This window comes from Anguilla anguilla, chromosome 16 (genome assembly GCF_013347855.1).
Source record: "Anguilla anguilla isolate fAngAng1 chromosome 16, fAngAng1.pri, whole genome shotgun sequence".
Lineage (NCBI taxonomy): Eukaryota > Metazoa > Chordata > Actinopteri > Anguilliformes > Anguillidae > Anguilla > Anguilla anguilla.
Genome location: NC_049216.1, coordinates 31148382 through 31158724, shown reverse-complemented (window position 1 = coordinate 31158724; position 10343 = coordinate 31148382).

Here is a 10343-nt window from a genome sequence, read left to right as displayed (position 1 = left end):
GCTGGTTTAGAGCAGTCGCTGGGCGTTGAGACAGAGCTCAGACAGCAGCTTCGTCAGGGACGAGCCCCCTCTGTCTGTCAGCATTTCTCACTAAAACCAGCACCCACCACGCCCCGCTTCGCTCCGCCCCGCCCCGCCCCTGCCCAATTCCAAACAGACATTCTCAAACATTTATGGACACGTGAAGCACAGTGAACGCGTTCCGCGGCAGCACAGACGCACTGCACTCTGGGGCGCTACGATGAATGCCTCCCTCTTCAATAATGTCCCTTCATCCACGGGACACGGAAGCAGAGAGCGAAAGAAGAACAAAGTAATCGGGCCCGGATCGAATGGAACCTTTGGCCCCGGCTGCTTCTGTTTGTGGTGGCCCTCTAGGGGTACAACCAAAGAGTCCCGCTACCAGGCTAAAAAGCGCTGGCAGTGGGATCAGAGCAGTCGCTGGCATGGAGGAAGGATAGATTCGCAGATTTGATTTCTTAAACCCGACTCCACTGTCTGCACAGCTGTAATTAACAGCACTGCAGTTTTGTCTATTTTTTAAACACCAGCGTGAATTAAAATTGATACCATGTGCCGGAAATGAGCTTTATTATAATTATGCATATGAAACATGTACAAGCTTGAAGAACTTTGATCATTTTCAGGGTGATTTTTTGCCCTATGTCTGTTTGCATTTTCACTTTAAAGAAAAAGAAAAAAAAAGTTCAAGAACTTTTCTTGCACTTTTCAAAGAAGAATATAATGCAAAATAAAGATTGGGTTGTGTTTGGATTATTCATGCGGTGAAATTTGCAATGGGATAAATCCCAGGAGGCACCGATTACTTGAGGCTCCACCCCATTGGCTGCCTTTAGGAGATGAAGAATCTCTGCCATCTGATTGGCTTTTGAATTTTTCATACTTTCTTTGGGTGCATGCTGAATATGTTTAATGCGGCTGCAAAGCATACTAATTTTCAATAATTAGATTTTTTTTTTACCTACTATTTTAAAGTTTGTATTTACGTCAGATATATTTTGGAGATATTTCTATTCACCAAAACCAGTCTTAAGTACAGCCTGGCTCATTTCTGGTTCAGCTATTGAGAGTGCTTTAATTATGTATCACTGTTGATCTTTCTTTTTAATTACATTCCTTGCGGTGATTAGTTTAATTTTCTATTATGCATCAAGGGGGGCCTATAACTGCAAATTACTGAGTTTTCTGTGGTTGGATCTTAAAGAGGTAAAGCCCAACAGGCAAAAAAAAATAACACACAGGGGCCATGTGAAACTAGCCAAAGTTATCACAGCATGAAGTGTGGACTGAAAATGAGAGTGAGAGTGATAATGTACCCCCATCCCCTTCACCAACGCCCCCTCCCCACCCCGCCACGCCCCGCCCGCCCCCGTCCCACCCTGCCACGCCCCGCCCGCCCCCCCCGTCCGCAGGTTAAATGCAGTCCGCCGCATTACAGCCGTTTGTTTTCTGATGGTTTTTTTCCCCCGTTTTTTCCCCCCCCCTTCCTCCTCCAAGCCTCTGTAATTGAGTTGAGTAAATCTGATATGATCAGGGCTGTCACTCTCTCTTAAGCCCCCTGCCGTGGCCGTCCCGGGCACCGTGAGCTCCGGCAAGAGGCCCCGAAAAAAAAAAAGAAAAACCCCGGCTCCTCACGCTTGTCACTTCGAGACGGAGGAGGACTCCGTCTGGGGACCGCCACCAGAGCCTCATCTCCGCTCCTCGGTCACAAGGATTAGTTCCCCTTTTAAAGAGGGGTGGGGGGGGGATAGGGGGGTGAGGACGGGGGTGGTGGGGGTGGGGGGGGGGAACTGAAGTGACATTCCACCATTTCGCATCCAAAACGTTTTTCAATTTCCCCGGACGCCGGCATGCATTTTATTACAATTGTCAAAAAAGACTAACGGTTCTATTGTGGCGTGATTATTACGTTTTTACCCGCAGATCACCAGAGCAATTAAAATCTGTAAATAAGGCTACCCATGTTGTCAGACAAACAATGGGCTCCCGGTGGAAGGCTTTATTCCAGCAGATGTGGAAACGCGCTCTCTCCTTTCAAAACGGAGCCATTAATTAGAATATACAGAAGAGTTTTTTTTTTTTTTTTTTGCCACTTCAGTGGCATCAGACGGCTTAATGAAATCATGCCGACGTGCTTTTTTTTTTAACCCGGGATGAAGTTGTTTACTTTTGTGTTACTTTCTGATTTACGACGAACTACTCTTGTTGCGCAGGCGAGCGAAGATAATGTAATTGTGAAAAGATACACGTGTACGCGGAGACAGGAGAGCGGCGTGACACAAAGGGGGGGGGGGGGGGGCTTGGTAGCATAGGAACCTGCGGATCCGATTGCAAGGAGGAGATGGAGGAGGAGGACGGTGTGATCAGGAATGCGCGTGGAGGATGAAGAGAAGAGAAGAGGGCCCCGTTGGAGGAGTGGAGCGGGTGATGGAAGGGCCAGGCTTGCCACCTGGCCGGTGCCCACTGTGCCAGCCCGGGCGCAGGGGTGCCAGCTGTCTCCCACACGGGGGAAGGACGTGTCAGGGTGCCCTATTCCCAAAGCTGCTCGTCGTGCCAGCGGCTAACCCCTCAGCTACCCTGCTCCCCAATGGGTGGTACCCACCTGGCTCCCGGGCATTTGCTTTAGACGACCCCCCCCAAGACAGAGGGAGGACTCAGCTCCTACCAGCCCCCCCCCCCCCCCAGGTCCCCCACTGTCCCGCCATGCTTTTGCGCCTCCGTGCGGGACGCGACAACCTTCCGTCTCACAGGTTCAACGCGGAGACGAGAGCGACTCCGCTGTCATTCCGTTCACGTCTTACCCGCGGATCCCACCGTCTTGTAATGAGTGCAATGCACAGCAATGATCTCTGTGTCTCTGTTTTTTAAAAAATAAAGACAAAAGGCCCTTTTGTAGTTGGGGTAGCAGACACACGCACGGCGTGTTGTGTACGCCTCCTCTTCAGGTTGTGCAGATGCCGATGTTTTTTCGCTTGCACGTTCATGAATAACAGAGAGAGAGAGAGAAAGAGAGAGAGGGAGGGAAAGAGAGAGGCACAGAGAGAGAGAGGGAGAGGCAGGGAACAGGGTGGCGCAGCGCTGTGATTGTGCCAGGGTCTGGGAGCCACGCTGGAGGCTATATGCCTTTTTTGCGAAGATCCTGTTTACAGTCGTGAAGAGGAAGCTGGCAGCCCTGCGCTGCCGGAGCAGTGCTAACAGTCCTCTGCAGAGCGGCTCTCTCTGTTCTCTCTCTCTCTCCTCCGGCTCTTCCCTGCTTTATTTATTTTATAAACCCCCCCCCCCCCCCCCCCCCGCCAGAACCCCCCTCTGCACATTCAAATCAGTATCGCTGCCAGCCAGTTCCCATGGAAGAGGCGAGTCCTTGAAAAAATCTTGTTAGCTGGGGTTAGGGGAGCGCTACTTAAAAAAAAAAAAATAAATAAAAAATAAGCACCTTTTGTTTACACGCAGGCTTAAAAGAGGAAGCTTTTCGTCGTTAAGTAGTTCTGTGCGTGTGTGTGTGTGTGTGTGTGTGTGTGTTGCATTACGATGGCGTAATCCACTTGAAGTTAGTACACTGACTGTGATGTCGGGCCGTGCTTGGTGCCGGCTGAGAAGCGTTCAACAGCGAGGACGGAGGACGGAGGGCGGAGGGCGGAGGACGGAGGACGGAGGATGGAGGACAGAGCCAGCCGAGCCCATCCTGCCGCACGGCGTCTCCGTTCCTCAGTGCCTCTGCTTTTACACTCTCCCCGTGGCCTAAAATGTCAGAACACGACCCACTGCCAGATATGTGCATTGTTAGGCTCTGTCTTTTTTTATTTTTTTTTATAGTGCTCCTGTCTTAGTATGTTAACCGTGATTGAAGGTAGGCAAAAAAATAAAAATAAAATAAATAAAAAATCACATATATATGTAGGACAGACTGCTTTTTGGAGCGTTAAATCCTGCGAGCTGGAATTTGTCAGCGTGTCTTTCAGGATTGTCAGGTGAGTGTCAGGCAGCGGGAGATCTCCTCGGCGGCGGTGCCTCTGGGCGGCGCGAGCGGAGCCGAGCTACACGGAGAAGCCATTTGTATCCCACAGAGCCCCCCGACGCGCTCGCCGCGGCGCAGAGATTTACACGACCCCGCCGCGCGGCGCGGCGCGGGGGCACTCTGCCGACCCGGGCGAGGGGCGGGCTGGAGGGGTCGGCTGTTTCTGCTGGGCCTCGGAGGGTTCGGCTGTGACGCGGTGTGTGTGTGTGTGCGTGCGTGTGTGTGTGTGTGTGTGTGCGTGTGTGTGTGTGCGTGCGTGTGCGTGCTCTCCTCCGTGATGTGTTTCGGGAGGTCAGGTTGTTCGGCTGTGGTTTAGGCTGCGTGGAAAAAGAGGATGACGATGGGGATGGGTTGTGTTTTATGTGTGTGTGTGTAACTGGGGCGGCGGGAGGCGGGGGTGGAGGTGGGGGGGGGAGTCAGCTGAGCGGAAGCAATGCAGTACAGGAGGCAGGTACCCCCCCCCCCCCCCACCCCCCCCTTGGGACAGGAGGCAGCGGGCCAGAGGTAATCCTCCAGCGCAGATCCCCGCAGGTCTTACTTACCGTGCGCCCCCCCCCCCCCACTCCCCGGGCCTACTCTACTGCTCCCAGTCGATGCCATCGATTCCCCCATCTGATAAGTTGACAGGTTTCCTGATGTGTTAAATTCCCCCCTTTTCACATGGCCGTGGAGTACACGGGGGCCCGGCTGATGGAACAGGCCTGGGCCCCTCCCAGCGGACCGCCAATAGTGTCCGCGGCCCCCGGCCCCCCACCCGACAGCGCTCTCATCGCACTCTCGCATCCCTCCCTCATCCCCCTTTCCCATCCCAGCGCTCTCCTGGGGACCCAGCTCGCATCGGGGCCCCAGGCCAGGGTGTGCCTCTATGCGGAAGGTGGCGCTACCGCCCGTAATGTTACCCTCCAGCCTTACCCTGATTTAAAAAAAAAAAACTGAGTATTCCTAACGGCTAGGGTTGCCAGACGTCCGGTATTTTTTTTACCGGAATGTCCGGGTTTGAAATCGTTCGAGTACGTGTCCGGTTTGAGGTCCTGACCGCACAATGTAATTACATTCTGAGTAACTGAAGGAAGAAAATTTTACCGTAATGAATTTGTGTGTCAGCGACTCCCTGGTTTAACGTCCGTATCTACCCCGGTCCAACAATGCTTGGGCGCGTTCGCCATTAAGTTGCTTAGCTGTGCAACGTTGTGCGGTTTTGACAAGCTTTAAATTTGGCAGCCCTGCTACCAACTCACTTTACCTCACTTCCACAGCAGAGCTCAAATCAAACGTAGCATTGCTATGGCAGCATTCACATTCCGACAGATCTTTAGCGTCAGAAAGTGTGAAAGAAACATTGCAAATGTAAGTTCTTACACCATAATACAACAGAGAGGTTATGATAAATGTGTAAATTCAGTGTGTTCTCAAATATATTTATTTCTGTTATCATATTTTTAGACTTGAATTGGAGCGTTGACACCAATGTACACACTCTTCTGTTAGCGCAAAAAAAAAAAAAAAACGTTTGTCGTACTCAGTTGTAAAGACGTGTCAGTAAAGAATGTTATTCTTCATATGAGAGAGAGATGAAACAACACAAAGCATTTAGGATTGGTTGTTGGGTTCTTCACCTTTTGAGTGTCATAGCCAGTGGATAGCGCTACATCGCTATCCTGTTCTGCTTGTTCAGTAACATGAAAGAATGTGTTTTGTGGGAGAACAGTTGGCAGGACCGCAGCTCTTTATAAAAAAAAAAAACAATTGAGACAAGAGAGATGCGGTAACTTGCACCGCCTTTAATTAAAGAAAATCCCCTTGTTGGAAAACCACCAGCTAATTTCAAATTTCATTGTGGAACTGTTGAACAGGAGGTGTTGAGGTGTGCTCAAATCAAAGCTTATAGCCACGGACACGAGCAGCCCACAAAGAACACAAGTCACACAAAACATACCTGTCATTTTTACCTGGACTTATTTTATGACCACACCTAAAAACCGTTTTACTGAGAGATGTGGTTGCATTTGTCTGTATTGGCCTTATTTTTTCATTTATTTTTATCATATCTGTACCAGATCTATGATAGATCATGTTCGCCTCTATGAAGGCCTGTTATGTTGCTACAGCTAAGACAGTGAACCTGTGCCAACAGCTTGTACAGCAATGGCAGAGACCAGTCACAGCGAAGAGAGGACAGACATTTTTTAATCCCAGCTGTCGTCGCTACAAAAGTCCAAATCCATGTACTTCAGCCTCTGCTGACAGTCGCAAGGCAGACATGGCTTTCCTGTAATTTACCAGCAGCGAAGCCAACCTTTCTTCATCAAATATTCATAAAGGCAAGATTCGCAATGATTTTCTGTCTCTTTCCATATTTACAGCCTGTTGTCTTTCTCCTCCTCCTCCCCCCCCCTGCCACTGCCAGTTTAAGTCAGTTGGAGTTAAAGTTGAGATGGCTTTCGCCTGTGCCGGCTGCGGGGGGGCTGAAATGGACGGTGACATGCTGACGCTGGTGCGAGTCCGTTGGGATGTCCCCGTGTGGGAAAAGGAGGTCCCGGGGCCACTGCTCGGGACCCCGTCGTGGGATGGTGGGCCTCAATATGGCCAAAACGTAGCTCAACACCGGAGGGCCATCCGCTCCCATCTGTGCACTGTGTGTGTGTGCGTGCGTATTTACTTCACTCTAGTGTGTTTCTTTTGCACCTCTGCACCGTGAACTAATGCACTTGTTGTACGTCGCTCTGGATAAGAGCGTCTGCTAAATGCCTGTAATGTAATGTAATGTAATGTAATGTATGCGAATCATGCTACAGTATAAGTGGGTTCTAAGCCACTGACACTACAGTCTACAGACCCAGTCAATCTTTCAGCTGTGCACTGTGAGCTGGTGTTCAGTGAATGTCGGCAGCAGGTTTGGGCTAAAGCACCCAATTCTTTGTCGGTTTCTGCGGGGTGCAAACTAAAACTTGCATTTTTCCATAACCTTTTTATGTTTGTGTATCTTATTTATGTTTCAGATTGGAACTTCCTTGAAGATAGAGAGAGATCCCTGGATAGAGCTTGGCCACTAGGGTGACGTGTGTTTCAGGGAGCTGGCTTTCACAGTTCTGTGAGCCGCAGCAAGCTCTTTACAGTAAATACCTTATTACCTGGCCATCCTCATACATCCACAGAATTGCTCTCATTGGCCATCTTGAGCTATGGACAGTAATAGACTGTAGAGATTATGGCATTGGACCCATAGCCCATATACGTCTTATAAATCTGCAGTACCCTGAAGCAAGGTTGAGCAAAATACAAGCCCACAAATATTTCAGTATAACTCCAGCTGGTTAACTTTGTGGAAAAATCATGTCTCCCTTGATATTAGTGTTGCCTAGGCAAGTTAATAAATACACATTTATCACACAGACACACACACACACACACACTCACACACCTCCGCAGTCACAGTATGCAGTATGTCCTACATACTCATACACCTTGTTCCTTTCTTTGCCTAAGGGGTTGCCCTGCTTCTCAAAACTAATTGCTTGGTGATCGTTGCATTTAAAGAACAGTCATCTGTAATTATGATACTGTACTTACTTTATGGGGTGGGAAAAAAAATTGATGTTCAGACAACAAAAGTACAGGGTAACAAAATTTTGAACAACTCCCAGTACTAGAGAGGATTTGTCAGGGCGATACTCTGGCATAGATAAGCAGCTCCGTCTTCACTGTAGTTGTGATTCTGGTTAAAAGAAACTTGAAAATGTATTCATCTCCTGTGACACATTAATGGAGATTTATGACCAGTAAAAATGGGTGTGTGCAACGTGTTCTTCACTTCACTTGACAATAGGGTTGAGGTAACTGCAAAATAACTACATTGGCTAACATTCCATTTTCAAATATGCCTGAGCGGCCTTTCAGCACGAACTTCTTCATGCTAATTAGTTGAAGAGCACTCAAGTGCTCATTTCAGATGTATTTTTGGAATGTGTGAATATGCATCTCATATTTCTCTAATTGTAGTTGTCATGCAAGGACTGTAATATAAGCCCCAAAAATGTCTTTGTGTGTCATAGCTATTTAGCACTTTTAGAACTTGCACTGAAGGGTAATTGTGTGCACCATTGTTTATGTGTATTCATGTGCGTTACCTCATAAACAGTATATACACACTGTGAAGTGTCACAACCAAAGGCTTCATGTACCAACAAACAGCCTAGGTTTGCCATCTTTAAATCTTTAATCAAAGGTAATCTAAAACTCTCCCTCACATTTCTGGAGCCCTGTGTGTGTGTGTGTGTGTGTGCGCGTGCGTGCGTGTGTGTGTCACATTGTGATGTGCTGTGGTATTTGTCATGTGGAAAAGACTAGCCGTTAAGCAAAGCCTGTCTGTTTCCAAGGTTAAACAATGCTTTTTGGTCTGTGACTCAGACCAAGGGCTTGACTATTATATCATCACTTTTAAAATTACCCGTCATTAACTTTATTACACATTTCACTGCCGTTGCCTTTATTGTAGTGTGTGGTTTGTTCTTACTGTCTGGGGATATTTCCCTTTGCTCTATTTCTGTATTTAATGGGGGGGGGAAATGGTTGTTTAATCTTTTTTTAAAGCCACAGATTATTGAAATATGCTTTCATGAATTATGTTACATTAACCAGTCCGGCTGTACCCTACAGTCATTATCTGTAAATAAAAAGCTTGCTAATGCCCTGTGAAACTATGTGGCTCTCCCACACAGGTCTGAATACAGCAATGCTAACGCTTTCCAGGCTGCTATTACAGAAGGGAACAGAGTGGTGCCAAGAATAGGTCTCCACTGCAATTAAAACTCAAGAGCACTTTGATTTAGACTATGAGACAGAATGGGAGGCAGCTGTTTTTTTTTTTTTTTGGGGGGGGGGTGGGGGGGTCACACATGTTCAGCGCACAAAACAACTGCAGTTTGACAACTTGTAATGTAAAGAACCAATAAAAAGCTTTGACATACAGAACAGAACATCGCCTCACTTGTATGCCTCAATTATGTTTGCAAGCACTACAACATATACATACATGTAAAATATACTGTGTGAATCTATACCATTTCTATAAAGAGGATATCAAACACTCTATCGGCAAGTTTCAAGCTTGTGAATAGCCAGGCCTGATATAAGTCTGTGATATGCAATGGTAAAATGGGAGACGTGTACATGTAAAGCAGAAGCCACAACACAGGTGTGTTTGAAAAAAATAAATAAATGTGTATGAAAATGTACAAATATATATATAATTTGTGGAAATGTTTGACAGGCTTAGGGTTAGCACCAGGGCAAGAGATCTCGATGACTTTGAAAAGATGGGTGATTGTTGGAATACAGGTACATCGATTTGTTAACGTTTCATGAGCAACAGTTTCTAAGATAACATCAGCATGGAACAATGAGAGAGACAGCACCTGAGAAAGGACAACTGGGAGCGTGCCTATATTCTAGGAATGTAAATATGTGTATATATCAATCAGAGGGTGAGGTATATGTTTGAATATGCAATATCGTAATGTACAGCATCTGCAGAGTTGGGATGTGTACGTCATGCACTGAAAAGTTGTTCGTTTCCACACCTTACGTTCATATAAAATACACTTCGTTGCCAAAGGTTAGGTGGCAATGAACTTGCGTAAGTGGAGTATATATTTATATATATATTTCTTAAAGCCATTCTGTTTTTGGAAAAAGATTCATCATGAAATAATGTTTTGATATATCAATCCAAATTAACAGTTAGCCAGGTTATACACCATGGCAGCCATTTTTAGAATGGTGAATGAACATCGACTGACTTAAAAGCAATTTGTCTGGTTCATTTGTAAACCTCAAAATGGATCTGGCATATTTGCATTTTGCACTATTCATTAACTGTTTACAATGCGTCCATGAATTCATGAAATTGTGTCGACGATTGTGTCGAAATGCTACAGGGGTTGGTTTAAGTCCCCGCATTGTTTCGATGCTCAGAAGGTGGTTCTGAACGAGTTCAGAGTCCTGTGCCGTGTTCTGTTTAAGTGCAGCATTAAGTCCACGAATGGTTCATGGCACTGAAATTCGCTATGGTTACATGGCGGTGAAAGGGGACGGTTTGGGGCGCGATGTGTCACATCACGAGTGAGGGCAGATCGATTCGGAGCTGGCTCGGGGATGCACGGTGTGTGTGCTGTGCCACGGTTAGGTCACCGGCGAAAGGGGTTGCGGGATCCAACGCTGTTGCCTGGCAGGCCTGCTTTGTCTCTGTGAGAGGCGGGTGCTCTCCCGGCTGTTTTGAATTGTCACCGAAACAGCAGTCGTGAGCGTC